A 14,237-nucleotide genomic window follows, 5' to 3' on the forward strand; every position below is an offset into this window, starting at 1 on the left:
AGGTCAAGGTTACATTGATTTTATGAAATGGAACACCCTATTTTTGATTCAAGAATCTAATAGCTGATGTCGAGAGCTTTCCAAAACGCTATAATGAAATATTTTTTTATGAAGTACTTTACAAGTTATAATGCTTCAAAGTTACAGTATCGCCGGCACTAGCATTACCCAAGATATGTAATGCCGCGCGTTATGTTTTTGTTTGTGCGTTAACTGAAGGTCAAGATTCACGGACCACCGACCGATCTCGCCTTGACTGGCCAGTCTCCAAAATTAAATATTTTGGGTAATGCTAATGCCGACGATACTGTAACTGAAGCATTATAACTTGAAAAGTACTTCATAAAAAAATATTTCATTCTAGCGTTTTGGAAAGCTCTCGACATCAGCTATTAGATTCTTGAATCAAAAATAGGGTGTTCCATTTCAGAAAATCAATGTAACCTTGATCTGACCTTGGCTACGCAACCCAAGGTCAAACTGATGGGATCAGTAAATAGATATTTTTAAACCATATAACTTTTGTCTGAAACACTTTTCTGTAAAACTTATATTTCCCGAGATATTTAGGTGTCCCGACCTTTTTGGGACACCCTGTATATGCCTCGCCATTGTTCTTCCTTTCTTTCGGCTTTTTCCTTAAGTGACATTACCTCTTCGCAATATTCCGCGAATACCTTCCAATTGTCCCTTGAACTCATGGATCTAATCAATATATTTGACAGTGAGAGATCCTCCCCGAATGCATCATAAAGTCTCCGCCTATGTATCGTCCACGATGGGCACTCTGCCAGTGTATGCTGGGCTGTGTCGTCTGCTCCAAGGCAGTGTGCACAGGTGGAGTGACTCTACCTTGCGTATTTCATACAGATAGAACCTAAAGCAGCCATGTCCCGTTATGATTTGCGTGACTCTGAAAGTTAACCCTCCCTGTTCTCTGCCCACCCAGCTGAGTAGTTCGGTGACCATAATCTCCCTAACTCTTCATCCCAGTCCTCCGCGAGGAAGAGCCAGGAGGTCCCTCCTCCATTTATCAATAGCCCTTATGCGTTCTTCCTCCCTTATTTTGTCTCTTATCCGAGGAGCTATAAATCCGTTCTTATTAATAATTGCTTTTGACTCTGTGATAGATACGTCTGTATCTCGCTGTCTGGTGTACGAACGGTACCATTCGCGCGAGAATAGCCGCCGCCGAGTGTGAAACCGTCCTATATGTGCTGATCACTCTCAATGCAGTCCGCCTGAATATCCTTGACACTTCATAGTTAATCTTTCTATCCTTGGCAATCACGTCCGCTCATACAGGGGAGCCGTACATCATGACTATTATCCCGGTATATAATCTCCTGCGCTGTTTGCTAGGTCCCCTAAAGTTACCCATACTACGGGTTAGTGAACCTACTGTTTTTTCTGCTTTAGTGCCTATCATTCTGAAGTGATTGCTGAATGTCCACCATGTATCCAAGATCATTCCAAGGTATTTCATGTTGGATTTTACCGGGATGGCGACACTTTCCACATTTACGCTACCAGGAGGCAAGCTGCCATGCATGAAAGCGATCGCTTCGGTCTTCTCAATCGAGACACTCAGATCCAATCGGCCTATGTGGTCTATCAAACCCTTGACCTCATATTCCGTCGCTATTAACGCCTCCTCGAATGTATCACCCGATTCCACCTAAGAGAGTGTCGTCGGCATAACAAATACACCTGGCCCCCATGGGGCGACGCACCCTCAGGACCTCGTCATATCCAACGTTCCACAGGGTGGGCCCAAGAACCGAACCTTGTGGAACATCACACGTCACATCCTCACACTTGAGGCCTCCATCGCGGTTCACATATAATAGTGTCCTATTCGATAAGTAATCGTCAATTATCGCTATGAAATGTTCATTGACTCTGACACGAAGTGCGAGTCGTATTACTCCCCATGGCAGTGAATTAAACGCGTTAGAGATATCTAAAGAAACGGCAATTACCATCCTATTTTCACGTACCTCCGCGTCAACTCACTCTCTAAGGCAAAGTATCGTGTCGACCGTCGATCTATTTGTCCTGAACCCAAACTGGTATTCCGATAATCCCTCTTCTCTTTCCAGGAAGACCTGTAGTCTTGAGTTTAAAATTCTTTCGAACAGCTTGCCAATCTCATCTAATAAGCAGATTGGCCTGAATGACGATGATGCGTCTCCACTCTTATTTGGCTTCCTTAGGAGCACCAGTCTGGCTCGTTTCCATTGGGCAGGAAACACTCCTTCCCGCAAGCAGGCATTGAAACATGCGGTCATCCAGGGAGGCAACAGCTCCAATGATCCCGTTAAGATTCTGCCTAGTATTCCATCTGGTCCCGGTGCCTTACCTTTGGAAATACTAGCTTCCGCCTCTAATAGCTCCGGGATACTTATTGCTAATTCTGGGGTTAATTTTCTCCTTTCTACATTCTCCACTTGTGCATGTGTCCTTCTGGAAAACAGAGTAGATATTACCCTCTCCAGCGCATCCGGTAGTAGCTCCTCCATGACAGACGGTGCGACTGGCCGTAAATGCTTTGTAACTAACCTATATGGTCTGCCCCAAGGATCCTCATCCAGAGTTGTAAGTTCCTGCCAGGCGTTATTCTTCGACCTTCAAATTGATCCACGCAACTTGCGACGAGCGATCTGCAGCTCTCCCCAAAGCTCTTTAGTTTCTTCAGAGCTTGCATTTCTTCTTTTGGCTTTTTGCACCCTTCTCCTGCAGCGAGTACATACATGTCTCAGCTTTTCAATCTCCGCATTCCACCAATAGACGGAGCCCTTCCTCTTTCTTGATCTCGGCATCGAACAGTTCGATACTTCTTTTAAAATATCCGATATTCTATTAGCGCCCTGTTCAGCAGAAATCTCTTCTATTCTTGTTCCCCATGTTTTAACAAGTAAACAGGCCCTTGCATGATCCGGATTAAACTTCTTAAAGTTCTATCTATTAAAATATCTCTCTGTGATCATTCTCCTCCAGCGTTCTAAGGAGTCTGCATTCACTTCGATATATAAAAATATATCTATGGTCCGAATGCGATTCAGACCCTGTATCCACCCACTAGTTCGACACTTGACCCACAGCTCCTCTCGTTGCCCATGAGGTATCGACCACAGATTCTCTCCTCGAGTGAACACAGGCGGAGACCCCACCTCGATTTAAAATGAACAAGTCTAAAGAGTTCTCGACCGTTCTCACTCCAAGTCCACGACTCGACTAGCCGCGCCCGCGACTACTGCTAAAGCGACCCGCTCCTGTAATTTCTAGTCTATTATTGCCGTATCGACCACTACCCGGACGCGCCAAGGGACTCCCCCGCACCTCATATTCCCCTCCCGTGTTGATGAACTAGAAAAATTGAATTATTTTTGTTGTGAAGATCATTTTGATGTACGTATTATATAAAACATATTTTTTTTGCTCTTTAATTAAAACAATTATAAAAATATTAATCATGTTCATGTAAAAATATCCAATATAATTTTAAACGTAATATAAATAATAAAAAAACATGTTTTTAATGTGTAAATGCCATTTTTTAAATGTTTTTAACCTTACATTAATAAAATTTACCAGAACAACTTGCTTTTTCAATTTTCAACATTTTTTCTTTTGCAAATTTCTTATGAAATTATCAACTGAATTTTTTTTAGTACAAATGAATTTTTTTAGTACAATGAATTTTTTTTAGTACAAAAGTTAAATATTAATTGATGAATTGAGAATGTATAAACTGTTCTTTCTTTTTTATATTTAACAATGTACTTGACAACTGATTATCTAATTGCTTTTGCTTTAGCTTGTTCAATTACTTTATAAAATTAGAGTTGTCACCTAAATTCTCAGTCGTAGATTCAAAATTCATTATCATCTTATTAGTTGTAATAAATTTTTTTTAAGTTGCAGCATTAGACACAAGGCTAATTTTCTCCAATAACATTCAACCTCAGTTAGAGATGTAGATATGGTCTATTAATCCACATTAAGAAGGCTATACCATGCTTACATTCTCCTATCATTAAATTCGATATATTTATAGAAATTTATATATTTATACTGTTACAGATATGTATTACTATATATATAAAAATTTTTATCTTGGATTAATTTTTTTTTAAAGTCGCAAATGACTATTGTATAAGGATATTTAAACGACTGTTTATTAAATTATTACTTTTATGATTTTATATATAAAAATTTAGTTGTTTTTTAAACTATTGCTCTCAAATATTTTAACCTATGTGATGTTGCACATTCAAAGTATTCTACGTGTTAAACTATTTCTTTTTCTTCGTCGATAATATAGATTACAATAAAATCTTTTTGTCAGACTCGGTGTTCAGGACAGATTCTTCCTTTTACTGTACAAATAGAACCTTCCCGTTTGACGCAAACATAACCTATAAGTTATACTCCGCTATAACGGAGTCAGTATAATTTTTTCTTGATGATCTATGATAGATATATTAATTATAATATTTATTCATGCTACTTAGAATAAAATTGAAAAGTTATCACTCTAGTAATAAAAATGTACTTATAAAGTTGCTTTTATTCCTCGAACTTCTGGAACATTATGTCACTTATCACTGATAATATACTTCCAAACCATAAATAGTTATTTGTGATAAAATCGTTGAATTGACTTTAATTAATTCTGGATCCAGTTAGTTTGGCATTTTATTTTAATATTCTTAATTTATAAAGAAATTTTTAAGCAGACAATTTTAAGATTTCGCTTTAGCCTTCCAGCGTAAGCAAACGGTTGCAGACGACTTATTGCCAGGGTTGGGTAGTGCTAAGTTAAAAAATAATAAATATGTATAAAGACTCTTGTTATCAAATAAAAATAAAAATTAAGTAAAGGGCATATAAGAGTCAATAAGCAGTAAAACTTAAAAGTAAAATAAAGACATATAATATAATTACTCGATATAAATTCTTACAATATCTCGGTGGTATAATGTCTCGATTGTCTAATAATTACATGTTTCGGCTTCTTGATCGAGCCATCCTCAGATTCACAAAATATGTAGTCGTAAAACGTAACAAACGAGTGAATACAAAAACCATGATATGAATATTTAAATTAGCAATCTCCGATGGATTGTACGTCGATAGACAGAAATTGTTCCCAAACAGTTGGTAGACCGAATGTTGAAATTTCAATCAAACTGTGAAATAATACGAAAAATTGAGAACAATCTAAAAGATCAAATTTATTACTTTTAAATCGTCAATCAAAGTTAAACTCACCGGAGAAGTCACAATATATGATAAAAATTAAAAAGTGTGTCCAATAATGGTCAAGAACTTTTATGGAAAATACGTCAATCACATATTAAAGCAAATTGGATGACAAATTTAACGTATGTGAACGTGACAAGAGTCAAGCGACGACTGAACAAATTTAACGCAGTAACCGGTGATGCAAAGTCACATAATGTTTATTATTGGTAAATATGATTTATGAAGACCTATAGTGTCCGTTTGTAGATTTAAACTGTTCTTCTGCTTTTTGATATTAATCATTTGAGAAATTAAATGTTTTCTATAGCACGGTTCTTCGTCAACAATTAAAATGTTATCCCAATCAAAATCATGTTCAAATTCCAATCTATGTGCAGTTATAACTGAATAATTAGAAGTTTTCCAATTAATATGATTGCGATGTTCTGCGATTCTCGTTTTAAGTTGTCTTCCGGTCTGGCCAACGTAAGACGCATCACAATCCTTACAATTGATTTTGTACACCACATTACTTTTGTTAAATTGTGGGCAAGGATCTTTTTGAGCTTTAATGAATTTTTTTAGTTCATTTGTGCTATAAAACGAATTTGTGCTATAAAACCTTTCATCGGTTTCTATTCCAGAAGGTGTTCAGTGCCTTTTGCAATTAGGTGGAAACTTTTTGCTTCCCATTTGTTATAATAGCAAATTAATTTTTAAACTCATAAAAAATGTTGAATTCAATATAAAAAAAATTACAGATGTCTGTCCACAACTCAGTTAGAAATAATTCTATTGCAATAATAAACAGCCTAATTTCTCTCAAACCAAAAAAGAATTTTGTTATCAAAAAATTACAAAAAGCAACACGTTTAACTAAGCAATTTTTAAAGGACAATAGTAACATTATTTTCACTAAAGCTGACAAAGGCAACTTAACGGTAGCACTAGACAAAAACATGTATCTTGAAAAAGTTAAAACAATACTTGATGACAAAGACACGTACATGAAAATTCTCAAGGATCCTACGAGTAAAATTAACAGTAACTTGAGGCAACTGTTGGCAGGATGGAAAAAACAAAATTACATTTCGGAATTAACCTACAAACAGCTCTAGTGTAGTGATGGTAACATTCCTAGGGCTTACGCGTTGCCAAAAGTGCATAAACTAAATTGCCCATTTAGAATCATCATATCCTCTTTGGATAGTGCATTGTATAATTTGGCAGCGTTCTTACATGGTCTGATTGTGAAAAGTATTCCTAAAGCGGCTAGTAACATCGAGAACAGTTTTGAATTAGTTCAAAAATTAAAAAACATTAAAATTGATCATAGGTTTAGTTTGGTGTCGTTGGACGTAATATCACTCTACACTAACACTCCAACGGATTTAGCAATAGATACTCTTTCTAATAGATGGGACATTATTTGCAAGAATTGTAATTTACCGAAAAATGAATTTATCAAAGCTGTTCGCCTAGTGTTGGATTCAACTTTTTTCACGTTTGACAATCAATTTTACAAACAGACTTTTGGAACGCCTATGGGTTCACCGCTTTCTCCGATTGTTGCTAACCTAGTTATGGTGGATTTGGAGAATTGGGTGTTGAGTAATATTCAATATTATATACCATTCTATTATAGGTATGTAGACGACATCGTTCTTTGTTTACCGAATTCTAAAATTGATTCTATCCTTGAAAAATTCATTCCATCCAAGGTTACAATTCACCTTGGAAGTGGGTGGTAATTCTATTAATTTTTTGGACACAACTATAATTTTAAAAAATAATTCATTAATATTTGACTGGTATCAAAAACCAACATTTTCAGGAAAAATTTTGAATTTTTTGTCTCAACATCCAATCTCGCAAAAGAAAGGCATAATTTTCAATCTGGTAGATAAAATTTTTTATATCTCACATCCACAATTTCACGAAAAAGAATCTTGAATTTGTTGTTAGGATACTTTTAGAAAACAATTATCCATTAAATTTTATATTCGATACTATTAATGAAAGAGTAAAAACATTAATAAATAAATTGAATTTTTGTTCAGCTAATAAAAAAACAAATAACAATTTAGCTAAAGAACGTGTTAAATGGTTTTCCATACCATATTTGGAAGAGATATCGAATAAATTCAAGAATGCAATTAATGGGGTTTGCCATAGAGTTTCATTTTTTAGTTTGAACAAGTTGAATCGCTTTATTAAAGTTCATAAAGATTCTTTAAACAATGGACTAAAAAGGAATGTGGTTTACAAGATCAACTGTTGTGATTGCGATGCTTCCTATGTGGGACAAACTGGGAGGAAATTAAAAACCAGACTTTCTGAACACAAAAAGCATATCCACAGTACTACATCCACTCATTCAGTAATCACAGAACATAGGTTGCAAAACGAATCATGACTTTGATTGGCAAAACGTAGAAATTTTGGATGTAGAAAATTATTATAATAAAAGGTTAACATCAGAGATGATGCATATTAATCAACAGACCAATGGGCTGAATCTACAACACGATACCATTGGTTTAAATCAGGCGTACATTGAAATTCTTAATAAACTTTAAGGCTCGTTCGTAATACATTATACATTATATAAACTTGTTTGTCTTCAAATTGACCGCTATGTCACTTGTTTAGAAATCATTATTTAACTGACTGTCGAAATGACAAGACACATATTGTTCTCGCAGTTATTTTTTAAAATTTGACGATAATTTATAAGATATTAACAAGTTACAAAATGTTAAATAAGAGAGATTCATTGTTCAGTGTAGAAGCGTCGACTATGTGAGGTGAGGTGAATATCAATTTTCAAGTTATACATACGATAATTTAATCTTTCATATAATTTTAACTTGAGTTCTCATTGCCACTCAGCTTTTTAAGTATGCTTTGTGAGTATGTGACTTACCTCACAACAGTAAACGGTTCAATATTTGAGAGGAAAAACGTTGGAGATATCATTTTGTCATGCAATACTCCAATTGTTACGCTAGGGTGAAAGATTGCTGATGAAGACTCAAACTATGAGTGGAAACGTTCAAAGTTAAAGTTTATATATTTAGTATTAAGAAAAATTGTGCTAACTAATAACCAGCGTCGACTCTTATTGCCTGTAATACATATTTTTTTTTATGGTTTTATTAATTATTTTAATTAAAGGAGTTTGTAAAAACTTATTAGTTTTTATATTAATTTGTAATTTATCATCATATATTGTCACTTCTCCGGTGAGTTTAACTTTGACGATTTAAAAGTAATAAATTTGATCTTTTAGATTGTTCTCAATTTTTCGTATTATTTCACAGTTTGATTGAAATTTCAACATTCGGTCTACCAACTGTTTGGGAACAATTTCTGTCTATCGACATACAATCCATCAGAGATTGCTAACTTAAATATTCATATCATGGTTTTTGTATTCACTCGTTTATTACGTTTTAAGGTAAATTTTCACGAGCTGCTCTAACCGGCTATTATAGCGACAAAAAGGATCACGTGATCAAAATGGACATTTGATATTCGTCAATTTTGACCACGTGATTCTTTTTGTCGCTGAAACAGCCGGTTTGAGCAGCCCGTGAAAAGTTACTTTTACGACTACATATTTTGTGAATCTGAGGATGGATCTGAGGATCAAGAAGCCGAAATATGTAATTATTAGACAATCGAGACATTATACCACCGAGATATTGTAAGAATTTATATCGAGTAATTATATTATATGTCTTTATTTTACTTTTAAGTTTTACTGATTATTGACTCTTATATGCCCTTTACTTAATTTTTATTTTTATTTGATAAAAGTTAAGTTAAAAAGTTTAATAATTTTAACTTAATTACATTTTAGACTCTTAACTTTTTAACTTTATTGAGTCACATTTTATATCCGTATCTATTAATTTTTTATTTAATTCTTTGAAGTTAAGTCTCAGACATAATATGCGGCAATAGCGATAACTTAAAACGAGGTGAAAATTGCAAAAGTGAGCAAATTTACTAAGTGTTGACCAATGAAATTATAAATATTCTAGTGAGAGAGAGAGAGAGAGAGAGAGAATTTGCTCACTTTTGTAATTTTCACCTCATTTCAAATTATACAATCGACCCCCAGATTTCAATCTGTCAGAAACCGTGTATTTCGATGTATCTAGTTTCTGATAGGTTGAAATATATTATTCCTTATTACTATCGCTACTCCTTCGTATTGTGTCTGAAATTTAGTCATATCACAAGCCAGAATTCATAGTCGAATCTTATACCTATACCGTGATATAAAGACAAGGGTATGCTCGTCCGGTGGTAACCCACTGCCCATCTATCAAAAGTAGAGGAGATAAGCACGTGACTGTCACTAAATTACGTAACATTCGATTAATTTCGGTTAATTACGGAGCGGTTCGAATTCGTGTAATATGGCCGTAAAATACGATCACGAACACATATTAGGTCTGTTCATGTTGCTTGTACTTTTGGTACTCGACATCTTCGCTTTCACTCTTTTTTAAGGCAAAATATGTGTCTATCTCAATTTAAGTGCAAAAATATTTGGGGATTTCATGCAACGCGAACAGACCTATAGTCTTGTACGATATCAACAGTAATAAAATAACTTTTTATAACATTATAAAAATATAATAATTTCAATATAATATCATATATGGTACTAATATATTACTACTTGATACGTTCTATTCTTCAAATAAACATTTCAATTAAAGTACTGCAAAGAGCGCTGTAAGTATACTGATAAATAATATGCCCGGGTAGAATTTTCGGGGCGTACCCCACGTCCATATAGGGCCTGAACAGGCATGCCCTAAAATAGGTCTGTCAACGTTGGGCTCAAATAGGCAGGGGTGATCCCGATTGACCACGGCTCGATTGGACACCACCAATCACAGCGACCGGTGCTTAGGAGCTTTGTAGTCTCAAGCGCTGTGAGTGGCTCGTATCCAATTGAGCCGTGTCCAACTGGGTGCCACCCAAATAGGCATACCCTAAAATAGGCCTGCCATCGTTGTGCCTAAAAAGGGCCTAGAAAGGAAATTCTAGATAGAATGTCCTAAACAGGCCTTGAATGGGCACTGACGTGAGTGCTCCTAACAGGGCCTGCCACTGTTGGGCCTAGAAAGGGCTTAGAAAGGAAAATTCTAGATGGAATTTCCTAAACAGGCCCTGAGAAAAGATATATGACAATGACGTGTGTGTGAGTGCTCCTAACACGGTCTGCCATAACCGAGCCATCACATATTGCTAAACAAGAGAAATTGTAAAAATAAAAGTCATAAACAGGTGCGAAATAGGTATAAATGTGGCGGTCCAAAACGTACAATCCAGGCAGGGTTTAGTTTAATCAATTTCTGAAATAGTAATATAAAGTCTTAAAGTGTTTCAGTTTGAAGTCTGAAGTAAAATTCACTATAATAAGTTTGAAGTAAAACCAATATAACTATAATGATTTTGGTTCCTAAAAATAGTATTTAAGTAGAAAATTTTACACAAACAGGCGAGGTGATCCCGATTGACCACGTCTCGATTGGACAAAGCTCCTAATAAGCACCAATCACAGCGACCGGTGCTTAGGAGCTTTGTAGTCTCAAGCGCTGTGAGTGGCTCGTGTCCAATTGAGCCGTGTCCAACTGGGTGCCACCCCAAATAGGCTACACTTAAGTTTACATTTTTAATTTTGTTATAAAAATGTTACTTCGAAATTTTACAAATAAATCACAATTGGAAGGAACGATAATTTTATACTGTTAGTGGCAACAATTATTTAAGGACGTTTCCTCACAAATCACTTTTCTTAGAATTTCCTCGAAATTTCCCCTTGATGCTCTGCCCGGGTAGAACTTTAAAAGGGGGCATATACAGACTCTAGATAGTTTTTCCCCATTTCTGTCTAGGCCCCATTCAGGCAAGTCCGATTAGGCCCTGTACAGAGATGTAACGCTCGTGAAAATCAGAGCCCGATTTGTAAATTTGATTAGGCCCTATCTGGATACGCCTAACTAGACGTATACCTACTTAGACGTATCCAGATAGGGCCTAGTTAAACGTGTCTAGACAGGACCTAGTTAGGGGTGTTCAGACAGAGCCTAGTTAGGCGTGTCCAGACAGGGCCAATAAGTTAGGCATATCCAGATAGAGCCTAGTTAGGCGTATCCAGATAGGGCGTAATCAAATTTACAAATCGGGCTCTGATTTGCACGAGCGTTACATCTTTGTACAGGGCCTAATCGGACTTGCCTGAATGGGGCCTAGACAGAAATGGGGAAAAACTATCTAGAGCCTGTATATGCCCCCTTTTAAAGTTCCACCCGGGACATTTCAATTTACCGCGAAATAATGAGGTTTTTTTTGTATTTTTTACATTAAAATGTTTAATGTAATCGATTTATTTAGAAAATTTCATATATTTCAATTAATACAATATAAATTTAATAATATAATTTATGTATAATATTAAGCATAATATATATATTAATTTACATGTATCATAATTGAAATAATTTAATATAATAATAAGATTAATTTTTTATGTTTATTTCATTAATATTAATTAATAAAATATTACTGTGATACAATTTTTCCGTCCTTTACATATACTTTACATATACTTAAAAAACTTTACATATTTATTTGTATGTAATTTACTTTACATATAAAAACTAAAAAAAACTTTACATATACTTAAACATATACTTTGTATCGCACATTTCAGTAAAGTTCTGCGTATTAATGTATTACAGAAAATTCAATAAAAGGTTATTTTTCACGCAATGAAAATATATACATTAATTTACATGTATCATAATTGAAATAATTTAATATAATAATAAGATTAATTTTTTATGTTTATTTCATTAATATTAATTAATAAAATATTACTGTGATACAATTTTTCCGTCCTTTACATATACTTTACATATACTTAAAAAACTTTACATATTTATTTGTATGTAATTTACTTTACATATAAAAACTAAAAAAAACTTTACATATACTTAAACATATACTTTGTATCGCACATTTCAGTAAAGTTCTGCGTATTAATGTATTACAGAAAATTCAATAAAAGGTTATTTTTCACGCAATGACGACTCTATAAATGGCAAAACAGTAATTTTTTATATATAATGTGCATTGCACAGAAATGATAATAATTTCGAATTTACCGCGTAATGATGACGTAACTTGGTGACAATTCTGATTGGTCATTTGACAGTCACATGATTTATCGATGCGCAAGAGCATACCCTTGTCTTTATATCATGACATATACTAAACAGTATATATAAACAAAACATGTAAATATAGAGTATTTTCTAAATGAAGTATATATTTGTCATTTCCGTTATTTGTAAGACTGAAACTCTGGAATCATGAGTTAAAAAAAAATAACAAATTTAACTTTTAACTTTTTAATTACATTTTTTTATTATCTTAACTTTTAATTTAATTAATTTCATTATAAATTAACTTGTATCTTAACTAAGTCAAATTTTCAAGGTTGTTAACTTTAATTTAACTTAAAAGGGAACTTCTCGAGGTGATAAATTCTGATTTTAATGAAACTTTGTGAACTTGTAGCTTACATAAAAAGATGAATTTAGAAACTATCAATTGCGGTTTAAAAACGGTTTGAAGGGGTGAAATCACCCCTTACATGTACAGCGGTTTTCAGCTTTTTCCGTTATATCTCGAAAAATATTCGAGATAAAAAAAATGTTTTATACAAAAGTTTTACAACAAAATCAGCTGTATTCATTGACGTTTACAGAATAATTATTTAACAACTTTTTGTCAAAATTTTCGAAAAAAATTTATTAAATAATTATTATAAAAAAATATCATTGATGTGAGTAAATAGAAGTAATTTTATTGTAAAACTTTTGTATAAAACATTTTTTTATATCTCGAATAGTTTTCGAGATATAGAGGAGAAAGCTGAAAATCGCTTCACATATGAGGCCTGATTTCATCCTTCAAACTCTACGTTGGCAGCAATTTCCAGAACTTTTTAAAAAATTATTTAAAAAAATATTTATGATAGATAGAGGTAATTTTATTATGAAGCTACTTGTAAGCAAATGTTTATCCTAAGAAAATGATAAAATGCTATCATTTTCACACCACCTGTCATAAGGTAGATAGTATGGTGCGCTTTTTTTTATAGTGGTTTCCCCAGTAGGCCTATTCTACTCTAATTTTTTTATGTACGAATTATTCCAAATGCCGTCATTCCTCCGTTGACTACTTTGGAACATTTAAAAATTTCCATTTTTTTTTAAAAAGATTTATTATTATTATTACATCAAAATATATTCGCGCGAGTAATATTTAAAAAATGTTTATCAAAATATTGTAAAATTACAACATCCTTCTCCTTATTTCTCTCAATACGTCATTAATTTAATGATGCAGTTAAATCATTTAACTCAAGAAGATGTTTTAATTTGACTCTATAATTTATTTACTTACATACGTTAATGTGAACGTTACTTATGTTGAAATAAGTACAGAAATAGACTGATTAACATTTTGATACACATGGAAGCAAAAAGATAATAAAATGTTATTTAACTCAAGAAATTCGGGGTTGCCATTGCTCTTTTGACATCTAACAGTGATGATACGGTACCATATATTTCCTGTAATGTATAAGCACATTTTTTGTTATAAAGAGCAATGAATGTATTTATTATAAATTTTAAAACTACTTGTTAATCTCGTTATTAATACCAACATGATTATTATATGACAAAATGTTCCCAATTATGATATTCTTCAAAAAAATTCTGCATACAAGAATATTCAAGCGACAGTGGCGTCATTTTTACATCACATATGATGTACGTACTTGATTAATATTATTAATCAAGCGATTAATAGCGTCATTTTTATATCACATATGATATACGTGCTTGATTAATATGATTAATCAAGCGACAATAGCATCATTTTTATAT

The sequence above is a fragment of the Trachymyrmex cornetzi genome, unplaced genomic scaffold, assembly GCF_001594075.2.
Source record: "Trachymyrmex cornetzi isolate Tcor2-1 unplaced genomic scaffold, Tcor1.1 scaffold324, whole genome shotgun sequence".
Lineage (NCBI taxonomy): Eukaryota > Metazoa > Arthropoda > Insecta > Hymenoptera > Formicidae > Trachymyrmex > Trachymyrmex cornetzi.